At 38.3% G+C, this 17,735-nt stretch overlaps 1 protein-coding gene across 1 annotated transcript in view; it reads left to right on the forward strand.

Moving 5' to 3' along the window:
* Positions 1 to 17,735, forward strand: part of Pcdhb1 (protocadherin beta 1) — a 29,693-nt gene that overhangs the window by 11,544 nt on the left and 414 nt on the right. The gene's annotated exons all lie outside the window — the stretch shown is intronic.

Below are 17,735 nucleotides of genomic sequence, written 5' to 3' on the forward strand. Positions count from 1 at the left end.
GAGTGACTAATAAAAGCAGTTACATATAAAGCTCATGTCAAGTGTTTTATGAATTAAAAACCAAGGCCAAGAAATATGAAGCCTAAGAGGGTCATATTCTTAACTATTGTAAAGAAAAGTCAAATGCAAATGGATGGGGGAAAATTATACCCTTTAATTAACCCAACAAATATAACATGATAACTTAAATAATAAGACTATTTTAAAGACAACTATATAAAAGAATATAGAATAATAAAACATAATGACCTTGAAAGTATACAGTCATAAAGAAGGACCCGGGGATGTAGCATAGGGACAGAGTGCTCACCTAGCACATAAAGGCTCTATAGCTAATCCCCAGCACTGCCAACAGGCCATGCCAACACATTATCTGAAATGAAGGAGAAACTCAAAGCAATCCAATTCAAACCAGGAATGAGACAGAGCTGTCCACTATCTCCACTCCTTTTAAATATAGTGCTTGAAGCACTAGCTAAAATAATAAGACAAAAAGAAATTGAATGAATACAAATAGAAAAAAAAGAAATCAAAGTATCCCCATTTGCAGATGATAAGATATTACATACATGCTCCCCCAAAAAACTTCTGGTAATGATCAACAGTTTCAGCAAAATGGCAGTATACAAAATTGACTTACAAAAACATGTAGCTATTCTATACACCACCAACAAGCATACTTCTGTTCACTATAGCCTCAAAGAAAATGAAATACTTAAGGGTAGACCTAGCCAAAGGTCTGTGGTGGTGCATGCCTTTAAACTCAGAACTCAGGAGGCAGAGGCAGACAGATCTCTAAGTTCAAGGATAACTTGATTTACAAAACGAGTTCCAGGACAGCCAGGGCCATACAGAGAAACCTTGTCTTAAAACAAACAAGCAAACACCTTAAAAATATAACCCATTGAGTACAGATAGTGTTGCTCACACATGCATGGATGTTGAGTCATCTACTAAAGCATTGGCTACTAATAGCAGGCCATATCCTTGAATAAAACAAATGTTTCATCCCCACCCACCATCAACTAGGAATAGCTCCTCAATTATGAGGTAGGAATTCAATAGGCCCTCCCCACTCTTGCTAGAATTTTTGACTAGTCTAATCTTGTGCAGGAAACTGTATTTGCTATGAGTTCGTGAGTACAGTGACCTTTTCATATTCAGAAGACACTGCTTTGAAAGAGAGTCCCCAGCCTCTGGCTGTTAGGGTTTATGAGAGGTCCCCTAAAAGACCACCAGGCATACATGCAATCAGTAAGAGCGCTTATTAAAATTTCCAACACCTTGGGGTCTAACCATCTGACAAAATGGCAAATGGTGACCCTGAGAGAAGCTCACAGGCTCCTTTTAAGCAGGATTAGGGGAATTCCAGGGAGGAGAGATTAGTCTGGGGGCTGATTGGTGGGTTTAAATAAAATGTTCATAGGATTAGTAGGTGGCTATAGTGGTTAGGGACTTTCCAGTGGCAGGGTAGGGAAAGCTATCTTTAGCTAGCAGAAGGCTGTTGGGGTGCATGCTGAGCTAGCAGAAGCCTGTAGGGAGCCTGCTTGATTGGTTGCCCCTGAATTGTGGTCTTCCTGAGAACTGCTTGCTCAGCTCCAGCAAGCTCCAGAAAACCAAAACTAATGCCTGGACCCTGGCAGGGCCTATGAGAAACCCGTCATAGCTCTGGTCTGGCTCCCTGGCCCTCTTATGGCTTTTAGAATCTTTCTGTTCCTGACATTTTCTCTGAACCTTGGGGGTAGAGAATGTTACATTTAGGGCTAAGCACTCACCATTACCTATTCTCTGCACTTTGAGCAGTTGTAAATCTCTATATTAACTTTTATTAACTACAAAAAGAAGCTCTACTGATGAAGGCTGAAAGATGTATTATGGAATGCATATAAAGATAAATATTTAGAAGGCAGTATGTCTATTTAGAAAAATAAGGGTGGCCTATGAAATCCCCAGCCACATTTCTTGGTTAGGTTTACAGTTTATGACATGAGTTCCATTCTGACAAGTGGGCCTTAAATCCAATCAGAAAGTGAATGCTTACCCACATAATATTCATGGCATTCTTGCACCAATAGGTGCATATTTCCAGACCAGTTGTCACTGTTTCTCACAGAGTTCATAGTGGAGTAAGACTATTGATTATTTTTTGCCCTCAACAGACTATATAAAACTTTCCAGCACTGTGAAACTTAGCCAGTAGGGAGGCAGCTTCCAAGTCAGTACCAGCTTTGGTTTCTTCATATCCTGTAGTCCAAGTGATAACTACTATTGTTAGAAGAGTTACCTGTTCCCTCTAGTAACTGCTATAAGTCTTGAAAAAGCCTTAAGTAGTATAAGGTGTGGAAAAGAAAAGAGCAATTGTATTTGAGAATGAAATAATCATTTTGAAGAAAAATCATTAGAATCAATAGTAAGATCCAGCTAAATAATACTATATAAAGTGATATATCCAACAGTAACAAAACCTATAGAGTAAACAAAAGAGTCACAGAATCATTTTAGAGAAAAACTGTAAACCTTGTAGGTGACATAAAACTACTTCAACAAATGGGAAAGTGCTTGTATGGGATGACTTAACAAAAGAAACCTATTTCCATTGAATTCTCCAAACTCATAAATTCACAAATAAATTTCATGAGAGGAATAGATAAAAATGATAACTAGTAAGGAACTCATTGTATTCTATACAGTGAACCAACAAACCTTTACTACTAATAGAGGAGAAAGTAAAGAATAATCAATAATCCAATCAAGTAAAAAAAATCCCTGCAGAGTTCCAGGAATTAGTAAAGACTTCTCAGTAATAAGTTTAAATGTAAATGGCCTCAACTGACCAATAAAAAGAGCATAAACTAGATAAGTGTATTAAAAACTAGATTCAACTTTCTGTTGTCTCTAAGAAGTATACCTTATTGGTAAAGACATTCACAAACTGAGAGACAAAGAATTAAAACAATCTATTGAGTAAATAGAAACTAAAAGAAGCCAATGTGGCTATTGTGACATCCCAAATAGTGGACTTTGAACAAAACTAGTCAAAGGAGATAAATAAGGCTACTATGTATTCATAAAAAAAACCCAATTGTAAATATATACACATAAAATTGGGGACTCCTAATTTCATAAAATAAACACTAGTATATATATAAAAGGTCACATAGATCCTGATATAGTGGTAATTTCAGTACTTACAACTCTAGAGAGTTCATCCAAACTAAAAATTAACAAAGAAACCTTCGAGTTAAACTACACCATAGATCAAGAGGCAGAGACAGTTGGATTTCTGTGAGTTTGAGGTCATTCTAGTAGATATAAGGAGTTCCAGGACAGCCAAGGCTAGCCAGTGAGACCCTGTCTCAAAACAAAACAAAATAACAAGAATGATCAAAAATAGTCTACTGATGCACCTCAATGTCTTAGAAAAACAAGAACAATTCAAACCCCAAAGCATCAGCTAGAACAAATTTGAGAAGATGACACACTATGAGAAATTGATTTCATTCCAGTGACGTGAAATTGGTTCAACATATGTGAATTAATAAGTGTAGAGAAGCACATAAGTTGACTGCTGGCAAAAAAAACCCTGTATGATCATAAATACAGAAAAGGCCTTTGACAAAAGTCAAACACCACTCACAATAAAATCATAGGGTTTGAATAAAGTAGGAATAGAAGAAACCTTAACATAATAAAATCTGTATACCACACACCTACAGCCAATGTGACACTCGTTGTAAAAAACTGGGAATATTTCCTCTAAAATCTGGAATGAGTCAAAAATGCCCACTGTCTTAGGGTTTCTATTGATGTGAACAGACACCATGACCACAGCAACTTTTATAAAGGAAAACATTTAACTGAGGTGGTGAACAATTCAGAGGTTCAGTCCGTTATCATCATGGCAGGGAGCATGGCGGCTTGCAGGCAGACATGGTACTGGCTACATCTTGATCAGAAGTCAACAGGAAGTAGACTGTGGTACTAGGCGTGGCTTGGGCATATGTGAAACCTCAAAGCCCACTCCAACAGTGACATACTTCCTCCAACAAGGCCACACCTACTCTGACAAATACACTCCACTCTCTGTGAGATTATGGGGGCCAATTACATCCAAACTACCACATTCCACTCCTTGGCCTCTACAATCTTGTAACAATATCATAGTGCAAAATGTATTTAGTCCAACTTCAAAAGTCCCCATACTCTGTAACAGTCCCAAACTTGCTTCAAAGTCCAAAGTTCAAAGTCTTTTCTGAGACTCATGCAATCTCTTAACTTTAATCCCCTGTAAAATTAAAATAAAAAAGCAGATCACATACTTCCAACATATAATGGCACAAGATATACATTATGGTTCCAGAACACAGAGAAGGGAGGATAGCAAGAAAATACTGGACCAAAGCAAGACCAAAACCATTTGGGCAACCTTCAAACTCTGCATCTCTATGTCTAATGTTGAACTGCTCTTCAGATTTCCAACTCTGTTTAGGTTGTTGACTGCAACACACTTCTTTCTCTTGGCCTGGTTTCACTCCATGTTAGCAGCTTTCCTCAGCAGGTATCCTACAACTCTGGCATCTCTAACATCTTGGGATCTCCAAGAAAATCCAGGCTTTAACTTCATAGCTTCACAAAGTGGCCTTTCTAGGTCTCCATTCAGAGATACCCCTGACATATGTCTGGCCTCAGTGGATTTCCTTAGGTGCAGAAGTAAACTCCATAACCCATTTCTTCTGTCTTTAACTCTGAAGCCAGAACCATGTGACTGAAGCTGCTAAGTACTTCTGCTTGTTGGGGTTGGAAACATATCCCCCCACCTCATTCAATTATATCTTCACCAATTTTCTCTTTTTGATGGTTACCTTTACTGCCTAAGCTTGGCTGTCCTTGAACTTTCTCTGTAGACCATGCTGGCCTCAAACTCAGAGATCCACCAGTCTCTGTCTCTTGGAGTGCTGGGATTAAAGGCATGCACCACCACTCCCATCTCTCAGCTTTTTAAAAATTCCTTTTCACAAGTTGGAAATTTAGCTGGGTGGAATCTTGCCCTAAAATCACCAATTCCTTTATTCAATTTCTTAATCTGTTTATCTCCTTGAACACAGGACTTAACTCCCTTCCACTTAACTCCATTCCCTTTCTCCTCAAATTTTACATTTTCTTGTTCCTTTTCATTATAAACCTTCATAACTGTTACCACTAATAAACACACGACAGAGTCCATTCTAGGCTGCTTTGAGATTTCCTCTGCCAGTGGAATTAATCCAAAACTCTTTATTTTAGCCTCAGGCAAACTTTTCATACAAGGGCAAAAAGCAGCCATTTTCTTCACCAAAACATCACAAGAACGATCTCTAGGCAACACACTAAAATTCTTCTGCTCTGAAACCTCTTGAGTTAGCACCCAAGAGTTCAAATCATTATCAACACCATTATCTTCCATGCTCCCACTAGTATGGCCCATTAAGCAGTGCATAAGTCATTCCACTTCTTTCCAAACCCAAAGTGCCAAGGTCCAAATTCCTCCAAACAAAAACATGGCCAGGCCTATCACAACAATACCCCACTTCTGGTACAAACTTCTGTCTTAGCTAGGATTACTATTGCTGTGAAGAGACACCATGACCATAGCAACTCTTATCTATAAACATTTAATTGAGGTGGTGACTTATAATTTGGAGGTTCAGTCCTTACCGTCATGGGGAGGGGCATAGGGGTGTGCAGGCAGACATGGTGCTGGCTAATCTTGATCAGAAGGCAACAGGAAGCAGACTGTGGCACTGAATATGGCTTGGGCATATAAGAGACATCAAAGCCCACACCTATAATGGCATACTTCCTCCAACAAGGCCACACCTACTCCAACAAGTGCTCACCTCCTAATAGTCCCACTACCTGTGAGATTTTGGGAGCCAATTACATTCAAATTACCATACCCACTCTCTGCATTTATTCAATGCAGTGCTTGAAGTCTTATCTAGAGTAACATAAGAAAGAAATAAAGGGGGAAGTAAATAGAAAAAAAGGCAAATTGTCCCAATTTACAGATGACATGGCCCCATACTTTAAAGATCCTAAAGATAGGCTGAGTGTGGTGGTACACACCTTTAATCCCAGTATTTGGGAAGCAAAAGCAGGCAGATTCTGTGAGTTCAAGGCCATTCTAGACTACATAATGAATTCTATGACAGTCAGAGCTATGTAGAGAGACCAAGTCTAAGAAAAATCAAAATAAATAAATATCCTAAAGACTTGACTCAGAAAGTCTTAGATCTGACAAATGATTTCAGCAAAGTAACAGATAGAAAAATCATCACACAAAAATAGTAGCTTTTACATATGCCAAAATCAAACTCACTGAAAAAGAAATTGGGTGGTGGTGGAATCCCATTGGTAACGGTTTTAAAAAACTAAAAAGCTAGAACTAGAGAGATGGCTCAGCAAATAAGGGCACTTGTAGTTCTTGCAGAGGACCTGGGTTTGATTCCCAGTACCCATGATGGCACATAACTGCACATAACTCCACTTCCAGGAGACCCAACATCTGATTCTGACCTCCTTGGGCACCAGGCATACACATGGTGCATAGACATACATGTGAGAAAAACATTCATATACATAAAATAAATAAATCACATAAAAACAAACTAAACTAAAAGGCTGGGCTTCAGATGTAACCCAGTTGGTAGAGTGTTTGCCTAGAGTGCACTAAGCCCTGGGTTCAATATGCAGCATCACATAAAAATCCAGATATTGTGGTGCATACCTGTAATCCTAGGGCTCTATCCTGGGCTACAGAAGATCTTGTTTCAAAAATTAAAAGTAAATTTTAAAAATACCTAGGAATAAGTGTAACCAAGGAAGTGAAAGACCTCTACAGTGAAAATTTTATGACACCAATGAAAGATATTGAAGACCCCGGTGAATGGAAAGACCTCCCATACTCATTAGCTGGAGAATTAATAGAATGAAAATAGCTTTATTACCAAAAATAACCTAGAGATTCAATCTAATACTCACTGAAATTATAATGATATTCTTCACAGAACTAGCAAAAAAGTCTAAAATTTATTTTGAAGACTACAAGACTCCAAATAACTAAAGCAGAAAGAGCAATGGTCTTAAATATAGAGACATAGTAACAAAAATAGGGTGGTACTGGCAGAAAAAGACATGTACACAAATGCAATAAAATGGATGACTCTGACATAAGCCCACAGTCACAAGAGACACAATTTTGGACAAAGCTTTAAAAAATACACACTGGAGAATAGATAGCCTTTTCAATAAACAGGATGAGTGGATTCCCATATGTAGAATGAAACCTGACCAAATGTCTCTCACACTGAATAAAAATCAATTAAAAATAGCTCAAGGATCTCAAGTGTAAGACCCAAGACTTTGAAACTGCTAGAGCAAAACATTTCAAGTTGTAGGTGTAGGGACTCTGGTCAGCTTGAGCGTGGTGAGCAAGGTTCTGGCAGCCTTGCCCTTCTCTCCCATTCCCTCTGCCTTGCTAAAAACCATTAGATTACTGAGCCTGACTACCAATGTTCAGCTATCAGAGTACCAAAGTCCAGCAATCAAAAACCCCCTTTGGCTCACCTAATTAACATGCCCAACTAAAATTGAACACCTCATTCTAACACAGGGTTTCCCCTTGTACCTTTATAATCTGCCATTTTCCTATGTGCCACATCTGTCTCTTCTTATCCAGAGGCAGTCCTTTGTCCCTCCGAGAAAATATCCTCCCTCCTTCCCCTTGTTTCCCTACCCTTTCTCTTGTCCTCTATCTCCTGTCTTTGTCCCTTGGCTCTACCTTCTGTCCCTCTGAGGCAAATAAATCTCTTGTGCTGAGAACTTGGCCTTGGGTGTCCCGAGCTGATACTTTCCCTTTCAATTGGTATAAGTAATAATTTTCTGAACAAGAGTCCAATAATACAGGGAATAATTCAAGAATTGATAAATTGCATAACATGAAATTAAGAAGCTTCTGCACAGTAAAGGAAATAATTACTAAAGTAAAGAAATAGCCCCAGAATGGGAAAAATCTTCACCAAACACATGTCAAACAGGGTTTTAATGTCAAGGGTATATAAAGAACTGCAAAAATTAAACACCTCAAACTCAAATCATCAAGCTAATAAGTAGGCCAATAACTGAAATAAACTGTTCCCACAGGAAACATACATGGCTAGTAAATACTTGAGAAGTATTAAATATCCTTAACTATAAGAGAAAAATACAAATTAAAGCTTCTTTGATTAAACAACCCAATCAACAATGGACTAATTAAATGAGTGGATGGTTCTCCAGAATGAAGTACATTGGGGGTCAGAAGGATGGCTCAATGGGGCAAAGTTACTTGCCACCCAAGCTTGACATTCAGAGTTTTATCTCTAGAAACCATGGAAAAGTGGGAGGAGAGAACCAGGTCCACAAAGTTCCCTTCTGACTTTCACACATAGACTGTGGAATACGTCACTCCCTACAACAATAGTAAATACAAAGAATGTACAAATGGCCAATAAATGTATGGAAAAACATTCGCCATCACCATATGTTGTAATCAGGGTCACTATTACTGTGATGAAACACCATGACCAAAGCAACATGGGGAGGAAAGGGTTTATTTGGCTTACACTTCCATATCACTGTTCTTCATCCAAGGAAGTCAGGACAAGAACTCAAACAGTGCAAGAACCTGTTGGCAAGAGCTGATACACAGGCTTCTTACTGGCTTGTTCATCATGCCTTGCTCAGCCTGATTTCTTATATTATCCACGACTATCAGCTCAAGGATGGCCCTACCCACAATGTGCTGGGCCCTTCTCCCACAATCATTATGCCCTACAGCTGGATCTTATAAAATAATTTTCTCAGTTGAGATCCCCGCCTTTTCAGATTACTCTAGCTTGTGTCAAGTTGATAAGAAACTAGCTAGTACACCAGATATCAGAGAAATGCAAATATAAATGACACTGATATTCCATCTAACAGCAGCCATAAGGCCAAGTTATTAAGAAAAATAAATGACAGTGGATGTTGGTAAGGATGCAAACAGAAAGGAATTATATGCTGCTGGTTGGAATGTAAATAGTCAAGTCACTATAAAGAGAAATCACTATAAAGAGTATTAAAAAAAACTAAAAATAGATCTTTCATATGATCCAGGTATATCATTCCTGGATATTTACCTCCAAAGACAACATCACAGAAATATGTGAACATCAATGTTTATCAAATCACTATTCACAATAGTCAAATCATCTCATCAACTCAGGTGTCTACCAATATAGGAATGAAGAAAAAATACTTCATTTTACTTTTAAAATGTGTTAAAAGACAGTAGTATTTTGAACTTAGTACTTACTAAGTAAGCTGGAATGTTCACTTGTGTTTATTTGTATAGTTCAACTGTAGCTACTGGGTGAATATCTTTTATCTGAAAGGCTTGGGACCAGACACACTTCTGATTTAGAGTTAGCCAGCCATGATGCTGCAGGTCTACAACTCTGTCTCAACAAACAAAAACAAGAGAAAAAAGAGAAGCCTTTCAAATATAGATTTTCAGATTTGGGAGTACCTGTACAGACTCCACAAATTGAACACTCCTAATACAAAACTCCATGTGGCACTAAATTTTTTAAGAGCATTTCAGGCTTCAGAGTTTTAGGTGAGGCATGCTCAGTGTATATTTGTGCTCTTTATTAAAAATCACCTGTAATAGCAAATACACAAACATTTTTCTATATAAAAACTGCACTGATTTCTGATTTGTGAAATTGTATACTCATGGTCTTGGAGTAAAGTGTTGTGTTGTTATTTTAATATTTTTGTTGTGCATGGTTACACTCATGAGTTTGCCAGTCAAGCGCTTTTTCTGATCCTATTTTATGCTGGAAATAAAAAAAAAACATTACCAAGAAGATAAGGCAGAAGAAGACAGAATCCAGAATAGAAAGAAAAGCTGAGATAAGGGAAAAGAAGAGTAAACTGTGCAAAATACTTTAATGGTACCAGTGGTCCAGCAAGTGTATTTGTTTTCAGAAGGTTTTCTGTTAAAAACCTGAACCAACCTCTAGTTAAATGCTTCCTGGATGCTTTGCCTGGCCATCCCATACACATTTGTTCTTACTGTTTCCTGTAAGCTTTGTGTGTGAAAAGGTGAGAGCAGTGGATCCTAACATCTCGTGTTCTTACTTTGGGGCTCAGTATTATAGGGAACATACTTAGTACTTCCACTTCATGGTTTGGGATCATAGTTCAGTGGTAGGCCACTTGTTCAGCATGTGGGAGGCATGTTCAAAACCCAGTAAGGCCTGAGAGGTCAGGGGCACAGCGTTATACTTTTATGTATAACCAGCAAAGTCAAACCACGGATATGCTAACAAGCCTATCTTTGCAAAGTGAGGCATAAAAATAGTGACTGGACTGCTCAACTTCCTAACATTTTATTCCCATTTACAAACCGCTTCAATTTACACTTTAACATACAAGGAGGGATCAATTTTAAAATGCAAGTTTGTAGGGCTAGGGATGTAGCTTCGTTGGTAGCATTCTCCTGGTACCTGGTATGGATTTAGCCCAGACTTCGTTCCAAATACCAAATAATACAGTGTGGTAGCATGCATTTATAATCCCAACAATTTGGAAGTGGAGGCGGGAGTATCAGAAGTTCCAGGTCATTTTTGTCTATGAAGTGAATTCAAAAATAGCCTGAGATCCTAGCTCAAAACAAAGAAAGACCATTAAAATACAATTTAAAAACATATCTATTTGGGGGGATTGAATCACAGACTTTATGCATGCTAGTCTATAACTCAACTGCCTTTAAAAAACAAGTTTCTTGAGTTATGAAAGTGGAAATAAAACTGTTCTAGCTCTCTGGTGAATTTTTTTGGGTTTAGTGGTAAGTGAATAAAAATATATTCCACAGGGAAAGTATGTGATCCAACGTGAAGCTCCCCAGCTTTCGATTTGAGTGGCTACTCTAGTTCATTGAGTTCTATAGTCTGGATCTGGTTACTTTCTGTACATGTTTATCTATTTATTTTTAGTTTGTTTTTGTTCAATGCTTTTTAAAATTAAAAGTCAAAGCGAAAGCGCACTGAAAATAAAGCTATGTAGCGATCCCATCCCGTGAAGTTGCCAGAAATCGCAAAGCAAAGTTCCACTCTAAAGTCGGTAATCTCAGTCTTCACAAACGCCTTTTCCCGGTTCTACTCCCTTATAGTTCCGGTTTGCTGACTGAAACACAATTCCGTCCCCTTGCGAAAGTCGGAAAGAAAAAAGCCCGGTGCATTTCAAAATAGCTTCTGTAGCCACAATTGGTCAAAACAATTTCAGTTCAATTAAAAGAGTTGTTTAACTTAGGTGTAAACTGGTTGCTTAGTTCCTGTGCTCTGTAAAAAGAAGAGCAATTCGCCAAACGGGTATAGCGCCGAGAGAACAGGAAGTAGCTGTGGCGAACACTTCCGGGGCCGTCAGTAAAATCCATCCTACCCGTAGAAAGCGGAAGGGAAGCTAGAAGACCGCGGAGGATTCGGGCATTCTTGTTTACATACAGCAGTGACGTCTCACTTCAAGTCATATGATTTTGGAGGAAGGAATTTAGCCACAGAGGCACAATCTAACTGTGCAAGGCCGGTGTTGCTGTTAGTTACAAAGTGAGACACCGTTTCCAAAATAAATAAATAATTTTGCGTGGAGCTAATTCCATCGTATGGCTCTAGGGTCCTAGACTCTGTTTCCAAAATAAATAGATAAATGATCGCAATAATTAATAATTATTTATATATAATAAAATATCTCAAATTTATATTATGGCTCTAGAGTCCTAAATATTATTCTCTTGTCTAGGAGAGTTATAAACAAAAATGGTTCTTATGAAAAACCCAGAAAGGGAAGGGAGGGAGGGGGAGAGGGTTGGAGTGAGGGAGGAGAGGGGAGGGGAGGGAGGGAGAGAGAGAGAGAGAGAGAGAGAGAGAGAGAGAGAGAGAGAGAGAGAGAGAGAGAGAGAGAGAGAAATTATATAAAAAGAGTTTTGTATAAAAAAAATTATACAGTGCATGCAAGTAACTGCAGGAATTGCTGTTTGTCCTTTCTTGGTTGTCGTGTGCTTATACTTTATTTAGAGAAGTCTTTCCTAATTACTGTGCCTAGATAAAAACCCATTTTTAAGATTACTTTATTTATGTGTGTGTTTGCTTGCGTGAGTTTATGTGCAGTATATGGTGCAGGTGCCCTTGCAGAGAGGGCACTGGGTCTCATAGAACCACACTTACTGACAGCTGGGAAAACAGGGTCTTCTGTATTCTTAGTCACTAAGCCTCAGTCCCCCAAATTCATTTTACAATCAAAGAACCATTGGATTATTTACTTGTAGTATTTAGATAACTTGCTATGATACTTCACCAATTTGAGGAAGCATTTGATTAATATTTTTCTTCTGCATCCAGGTGACCCCAGGATAGGATACTATTTGGTTTCTATGTGGAGTAAACTCTCAATAAGTTTGTTAAATAAATGAATGTTGTCAAATGCTGACACTTCTATAGGGAGATCAAAGGGCAAGGGATACAGATTACTGCAAGATTTACTACAGATTAAAAAGTTGGAGCCAGGCGGCAGTGGCGCACGCCTTTAATCCCAGCACTCGGGAGGCAGAGGCAGGCGGATCTCTGTGAGTTCGAGGCCAGCCTGGTCTACAAAGCGAGTTCCATGAAAGGCGCAAAGCTACACCGAGAAACCCTGTCTTGAAAAACCAAAAAAAAAAAAAAAGTTGGAAATAATTCAGTGTATGGAGAGAGATATCAATATGATCTCTGTGACCCAGGTTTCTGTAAATAAAATGCTATCCTTTTTTCCTGAAACTTTCTGATACTGAACTATGGGAATAAGAATTAGGAGAATATCATAGTAGTTATTTACATTGTCCTGGAAAAGGCAATATATCAATTTTATGTACATTCGTGTCTGTGGTGGTTTGAAAGAAAATGGCTCCTAAAGGAGTGTTATTAGGATTATTAGGAGGTGTTGTCTTGTAGAGTAGGTGTGGTCTTGTTGGAGGAAGTGTATCACTGTGGAGGCAGACTTTGAGGTCTCATATATGCTCAAGATACTGCAAGTGAGACAGACTGCTTCCTATTGACTATAAGATGTAGGCTGTAGATGAAATTCTAAACAGTCTTAGTAAATAAGAAACACAGAGCCAAATACGGAGGAAATAGCCAAAGAGATAAGAGCAAGAGCCATTAGTACCTAATCTTACCACCTTGCAGCCGTTGCTTCCTCAGAGAGAAGAGAGAGAGAGACCTTCTTCCTTGTGTGACTTGTGTTTTATTGCCTTTCTATTCTGCCTTCTCATTGGCTCTAAACCCAACCACATGATTTCCTCATCACTGACTGTCTATACAGACCTCCAGGTCTCTATGGTTGGTACTGGGATTAAAGGCTCATCTCACCACGCTTGGCTGAGTCCTTGAACACAGAGACTCTGCCTGCCATGTGATTGGATTAAGGGCATGTGCTACCACCGCTGGACTTCTGCTTAATGGCTTGCTTTTTACCTCTAATCTCCAACAACTTTATTTATTAACATACAAATAAAATCACATTTCAGCACAAATAAAATATCACCATAGTAGGGACTCTCAGCTACTTCACCACCATGATGTCTGTATACTGCTGGTCCCACCATGATGATATTAGACTGAACCTCTGAACTGTAAGTCATCTACCCTAATTAAGTGTTTTCCTTTATATGAGTTGCAGTGGTTATGGTGTCTCTTCACAGCAATAGAATCCCTAACTAAGACAGTGTCTATATAATATACCGTTTTGGTGAGAGGCCCTCCTACTGTTGCAGGGATCTAGTAGAGTCACTGTATATAAGGTAAACAGTAGAATGAATAGTTGTTTTCTACAAGTACTTTGACCTTGAAGAAATCATTGTGGAAAACAGTGATTGTTGTCTGTGATTTATAGAATTATTTTTCTGAGGGAGCTTTACAGCCTTTGCAATACTTTGGTCACAAGATGCTTCTGGCACACCTGAAGCTCTTGGATTATTGGGTACTGCAAATGGTACACAATAAGGACTAAAGTAGCAGGGGCATGATGCTTTCCCTCAGCAGACATGTGGATTAGATCAAAGACTTTAGTATGAGGAAGTTGTTTACTCAAAAACTTTGTGTAATAATATGCCTTTGAATGGCAATTCGGGGTCCAGACTATCAGAGTCTGGACCTTCCTGCTGCCAACAGGCCTAAAAATTCCTCCTGGAGTAGCCTCTTTCCTCAACCAACTCATGCAACACAGAACACTCAACACCTTTAAAGTCATTAGTCAAGCTGGAATTCAAGGGAAAGAGCAAGCTGATAATATGAAAAATCAGTCATGTAAATACAAAAGACACAACAAAACACCTGAACCAGAAGGAAATCAGAAAGCCCAGGAGACTAAAGAAAAGAACCTAGAAGCTGTTTATTAAGAAGATAAATTCCTAAACACTGAATCTGGACAAGTAGATGGGGCAATGACATGTGAGGTGTAATACTGCCTGTAATCCCCAAATTCTATAAGCAAAGCAAGAAGATCTTGAGTTTTCCATCTCAAACAAAAAACAGAAAAAAAAGCAAAGCAACGAGGAGTCACTGCAGTGATTTCAGCAGCTTGAGTGACAGTATATTGCTTTGATTTTTTTAAGAAGGTGGTTCCTACTGATCTGTTAGCAAATGAAAATTTCTGGGTGGGAATGGGAGAAATAGCTTAATGTTTAAAAGCACTTCGTGCTTTTACATAGTTAGGTTCCCAGCATCTATATTGGACAGTTTACAACTGATTGTAACTCTGTATCCAGGGGATAGGATTCTTCTGGCCTCTGAGGGCACCTTCACACATACACACACACACACACACACACACACACACACACACGCACGCACGCACGCACGCACATGTGTACATATGCACAAACAATTTTTTTTTACCAAAAAATACCCTGGGTGAGGATGTTGTAACTAGAGATAGAAATATAAGTGGAATAATTTATCATAACAATTTAAAGAATAGTTGGGTGGTGGTGGTGCATGCCTTTAATCCCAGCACTTGGGAGGCAGAAGCAGGAGGATCTCTGTGAGTTCAAGGCCTGGTCTACTAAGCAAGTTCCAGGAAAGGCACAAAGCTACACAGAGAATCCTTGTCTCAAAAAACCAAAAAAAAAAAAAAAAAAACCAAACAATTTAAAGAATACACTAAACTTGATGCCAAATTGGTACATGCAGGGGTGGGGTGTGGAAATATCCAAAGTATTTTTACTTCTGGTCTTCAGAAGCCTAAATGATTTCCTTTTAGATTTTGGAGATGAAAACTTCCCTTTTCTTCTCCCTACCTGATGGGAGAGATGATTTTTTTTTTACGGTAATACAGTATGAATAGTGCATATTGGTTTTTCAAAGATTCTACCACTAATGGGCTCTTTAAGAAATTTGAATCATAACATTCCCCACAAACATTCTAGTAGCAGCAAAAAAGTAGGACATCTTTTAGACTTGACAGCATATACACAATATGAATGTAACAGTCAAGATAAATTTCATACTGTAAGAGATTCATAGGCATTTACCAAAGCAGGTAGACAGGATTGCAATTAAAAAAAACTTCAAGAGTGCCTTCCTTTATATATTTTTCATCCTATTGGCTTATAAGACTTTATTTTCTATTTTAATAAAAATTGCATCTTGGAGATAGTAAATACTTCATTAAGTCAAAAAGCAAATTATGCATTTTATAAGCAATAATCTTGGGTCTCAAATAAATTTTCCTTTAACATACACATCTCCACAATTCAAGTGTGTATTACTTGATAAATACTGTATAATTTGGACTTTTATTAAAAATAAAGTCATTTGATGATTTTGACAACACAAACTCAAATGTCTATAAACAACTATAAGGAAAATGTACATTCCTATAGCCTCAGCACTCCCGAAGCCAAGAAAAACAGAAATAGTGTTCATGGCCATCCTGGAGAAAATACTGAGACCCACCCCACCTCTGAAAAAAAAAACATGGAAACTCATGTCTCTTTCACTATTTAAGTGATAAACCCAAGGGATTATTACTACATAGATAAATTATTTGAATGCTAAATTTGCATTTTCTTTTTTTTGAAACATGGTCTCACTGTGTAGCTCTGGCTGTCCTGGAACTCAATCTGTAGACCAGGCCTCAGATCTACCTGCCTCTGCCTCCCAAGTGCTGGGATTAAAAGCATGTGCCAATTTGCATTTTCTAATTTGTTTCATTAGTCATTGAACAGAAAAAATTGTTCTTTACCAACTATCATCACAGTATCTCCAATACACTGGAAGAAAAATCTCATGTAAGGACTGGTTGAAGAAGACTGCAAAACTGTTATGTATTACATCACTCTGTAGGTGAGAGTTGTATTGAAAGTCTAAGATCCTGGTGGCTTACATAACAGAAGGATAGTGTGACCAGAATTTGTGCTGAGATGTGTTTGCTAGAAGGTGTCAGAATAATGGGATGCTTAAAACTCAGTATAAGGCAGAATGTGGTTTTCTATTCAGCTAAGCATATACCACTCAAGATACTGAGGTGTTGGATTCTGCTTCAGAAGAACTAAGAGTTTGGTATCTTCCTTGATATTTTTAGCAGAGGTTTAGGACCCAAAGAGTTCAGGTTGAATGGCAATCAATATTTATAAAGATCCCCAGACTCAAGGTTTCATGCTATATAGAAACTGGTTCCAGAGACAGATCTGGGAAGACACTGGCACAGCATTTTCAGTTGCTAAGGAAAAACTAAATTGCACTTTTCCAAGTTGAGTTGAAATGCATAAACACAAATAATTACCCACCTGTGTATTTCTGGATCCAAGAACACTGTAAAAAATCCAATGAAACATTCTTGTCGGGACTAAAATTCATACAGACTTAGATATAAACAGAGCCCTGTTCATACATTGAGTCCTACATTGAGTATACATTGAGTCCTAATTTTATGTCTACTCTTCCAAATGCCAGAACAGTGATAAAATGAAATAGCCTGAACTGGCACTGGCAAATTCCAGTTGGGGTTAGTTCAACCACCACAATACTGCATGACTGGTTGCCATATACATCCATACATGCACTGTTGTAGTAGACTTTTCACTATTGTGGCAAATACCCAGGGGAAAGTTTAAGGAAAGGAAGATTCATTTTGGATAAGAGGGTCACAGGTTTCCATTCATGGTTGGTTGGTTTCATTGCCTGGGTCCTGGAGTGAAGGAGACCATTAGGTTAGAGGGTGTAACAGATCAGAACTGTTTATCTCATTGTGGCTAAGAAGTAAAGAGAGAAACAGGAAAGAGCCAGGGCAAGATACAGCTCCCAAAGATATTCCCTCTGGTGACCTACTAAGTCCAGTTAGGATCCACCAAATAAAGTTTGAAGCACTTCCAAACCAATGATACCAACTGAGGACCAAGCCTTCCATATAAGAGCCTGTGGGGACATTTGTTCTTCTTTGTTTAGTCAGATTCTTTCATTACTGTGAACAAATGCCCAACTTACCTTACAGAAGGAATGGATTCTTTTAATCTCATGTTTTTAGATATTTTGTTGCATGGTCAGCTGTTTCCCTTGTTGTGATCTTAAGGTGAAGCTGAGTATCATTATGGGAGCATGTGGTAAGCAAAACTCATCACTTCTTTGTTATTCATTTAC

The sequence above is a fragment of the Peromyscus maniculatus genome, chromosome 19 (genome assembly GCF_049852395.1).
Source record: "Peromyscus maniculatus bairdii isolate BWxNUB_F1_BW_parent chromosome 19, HU_Pman_BW_mat_3.1, whole genome shotgun sequence".
In the NCBI taxonomy this organism is placed as follows: Eukaryota; Metazoa; Chordata; class Mammalia; order Rodentia; family Cricetidae; genus Peromyscus; species Peromyscus maniculatus.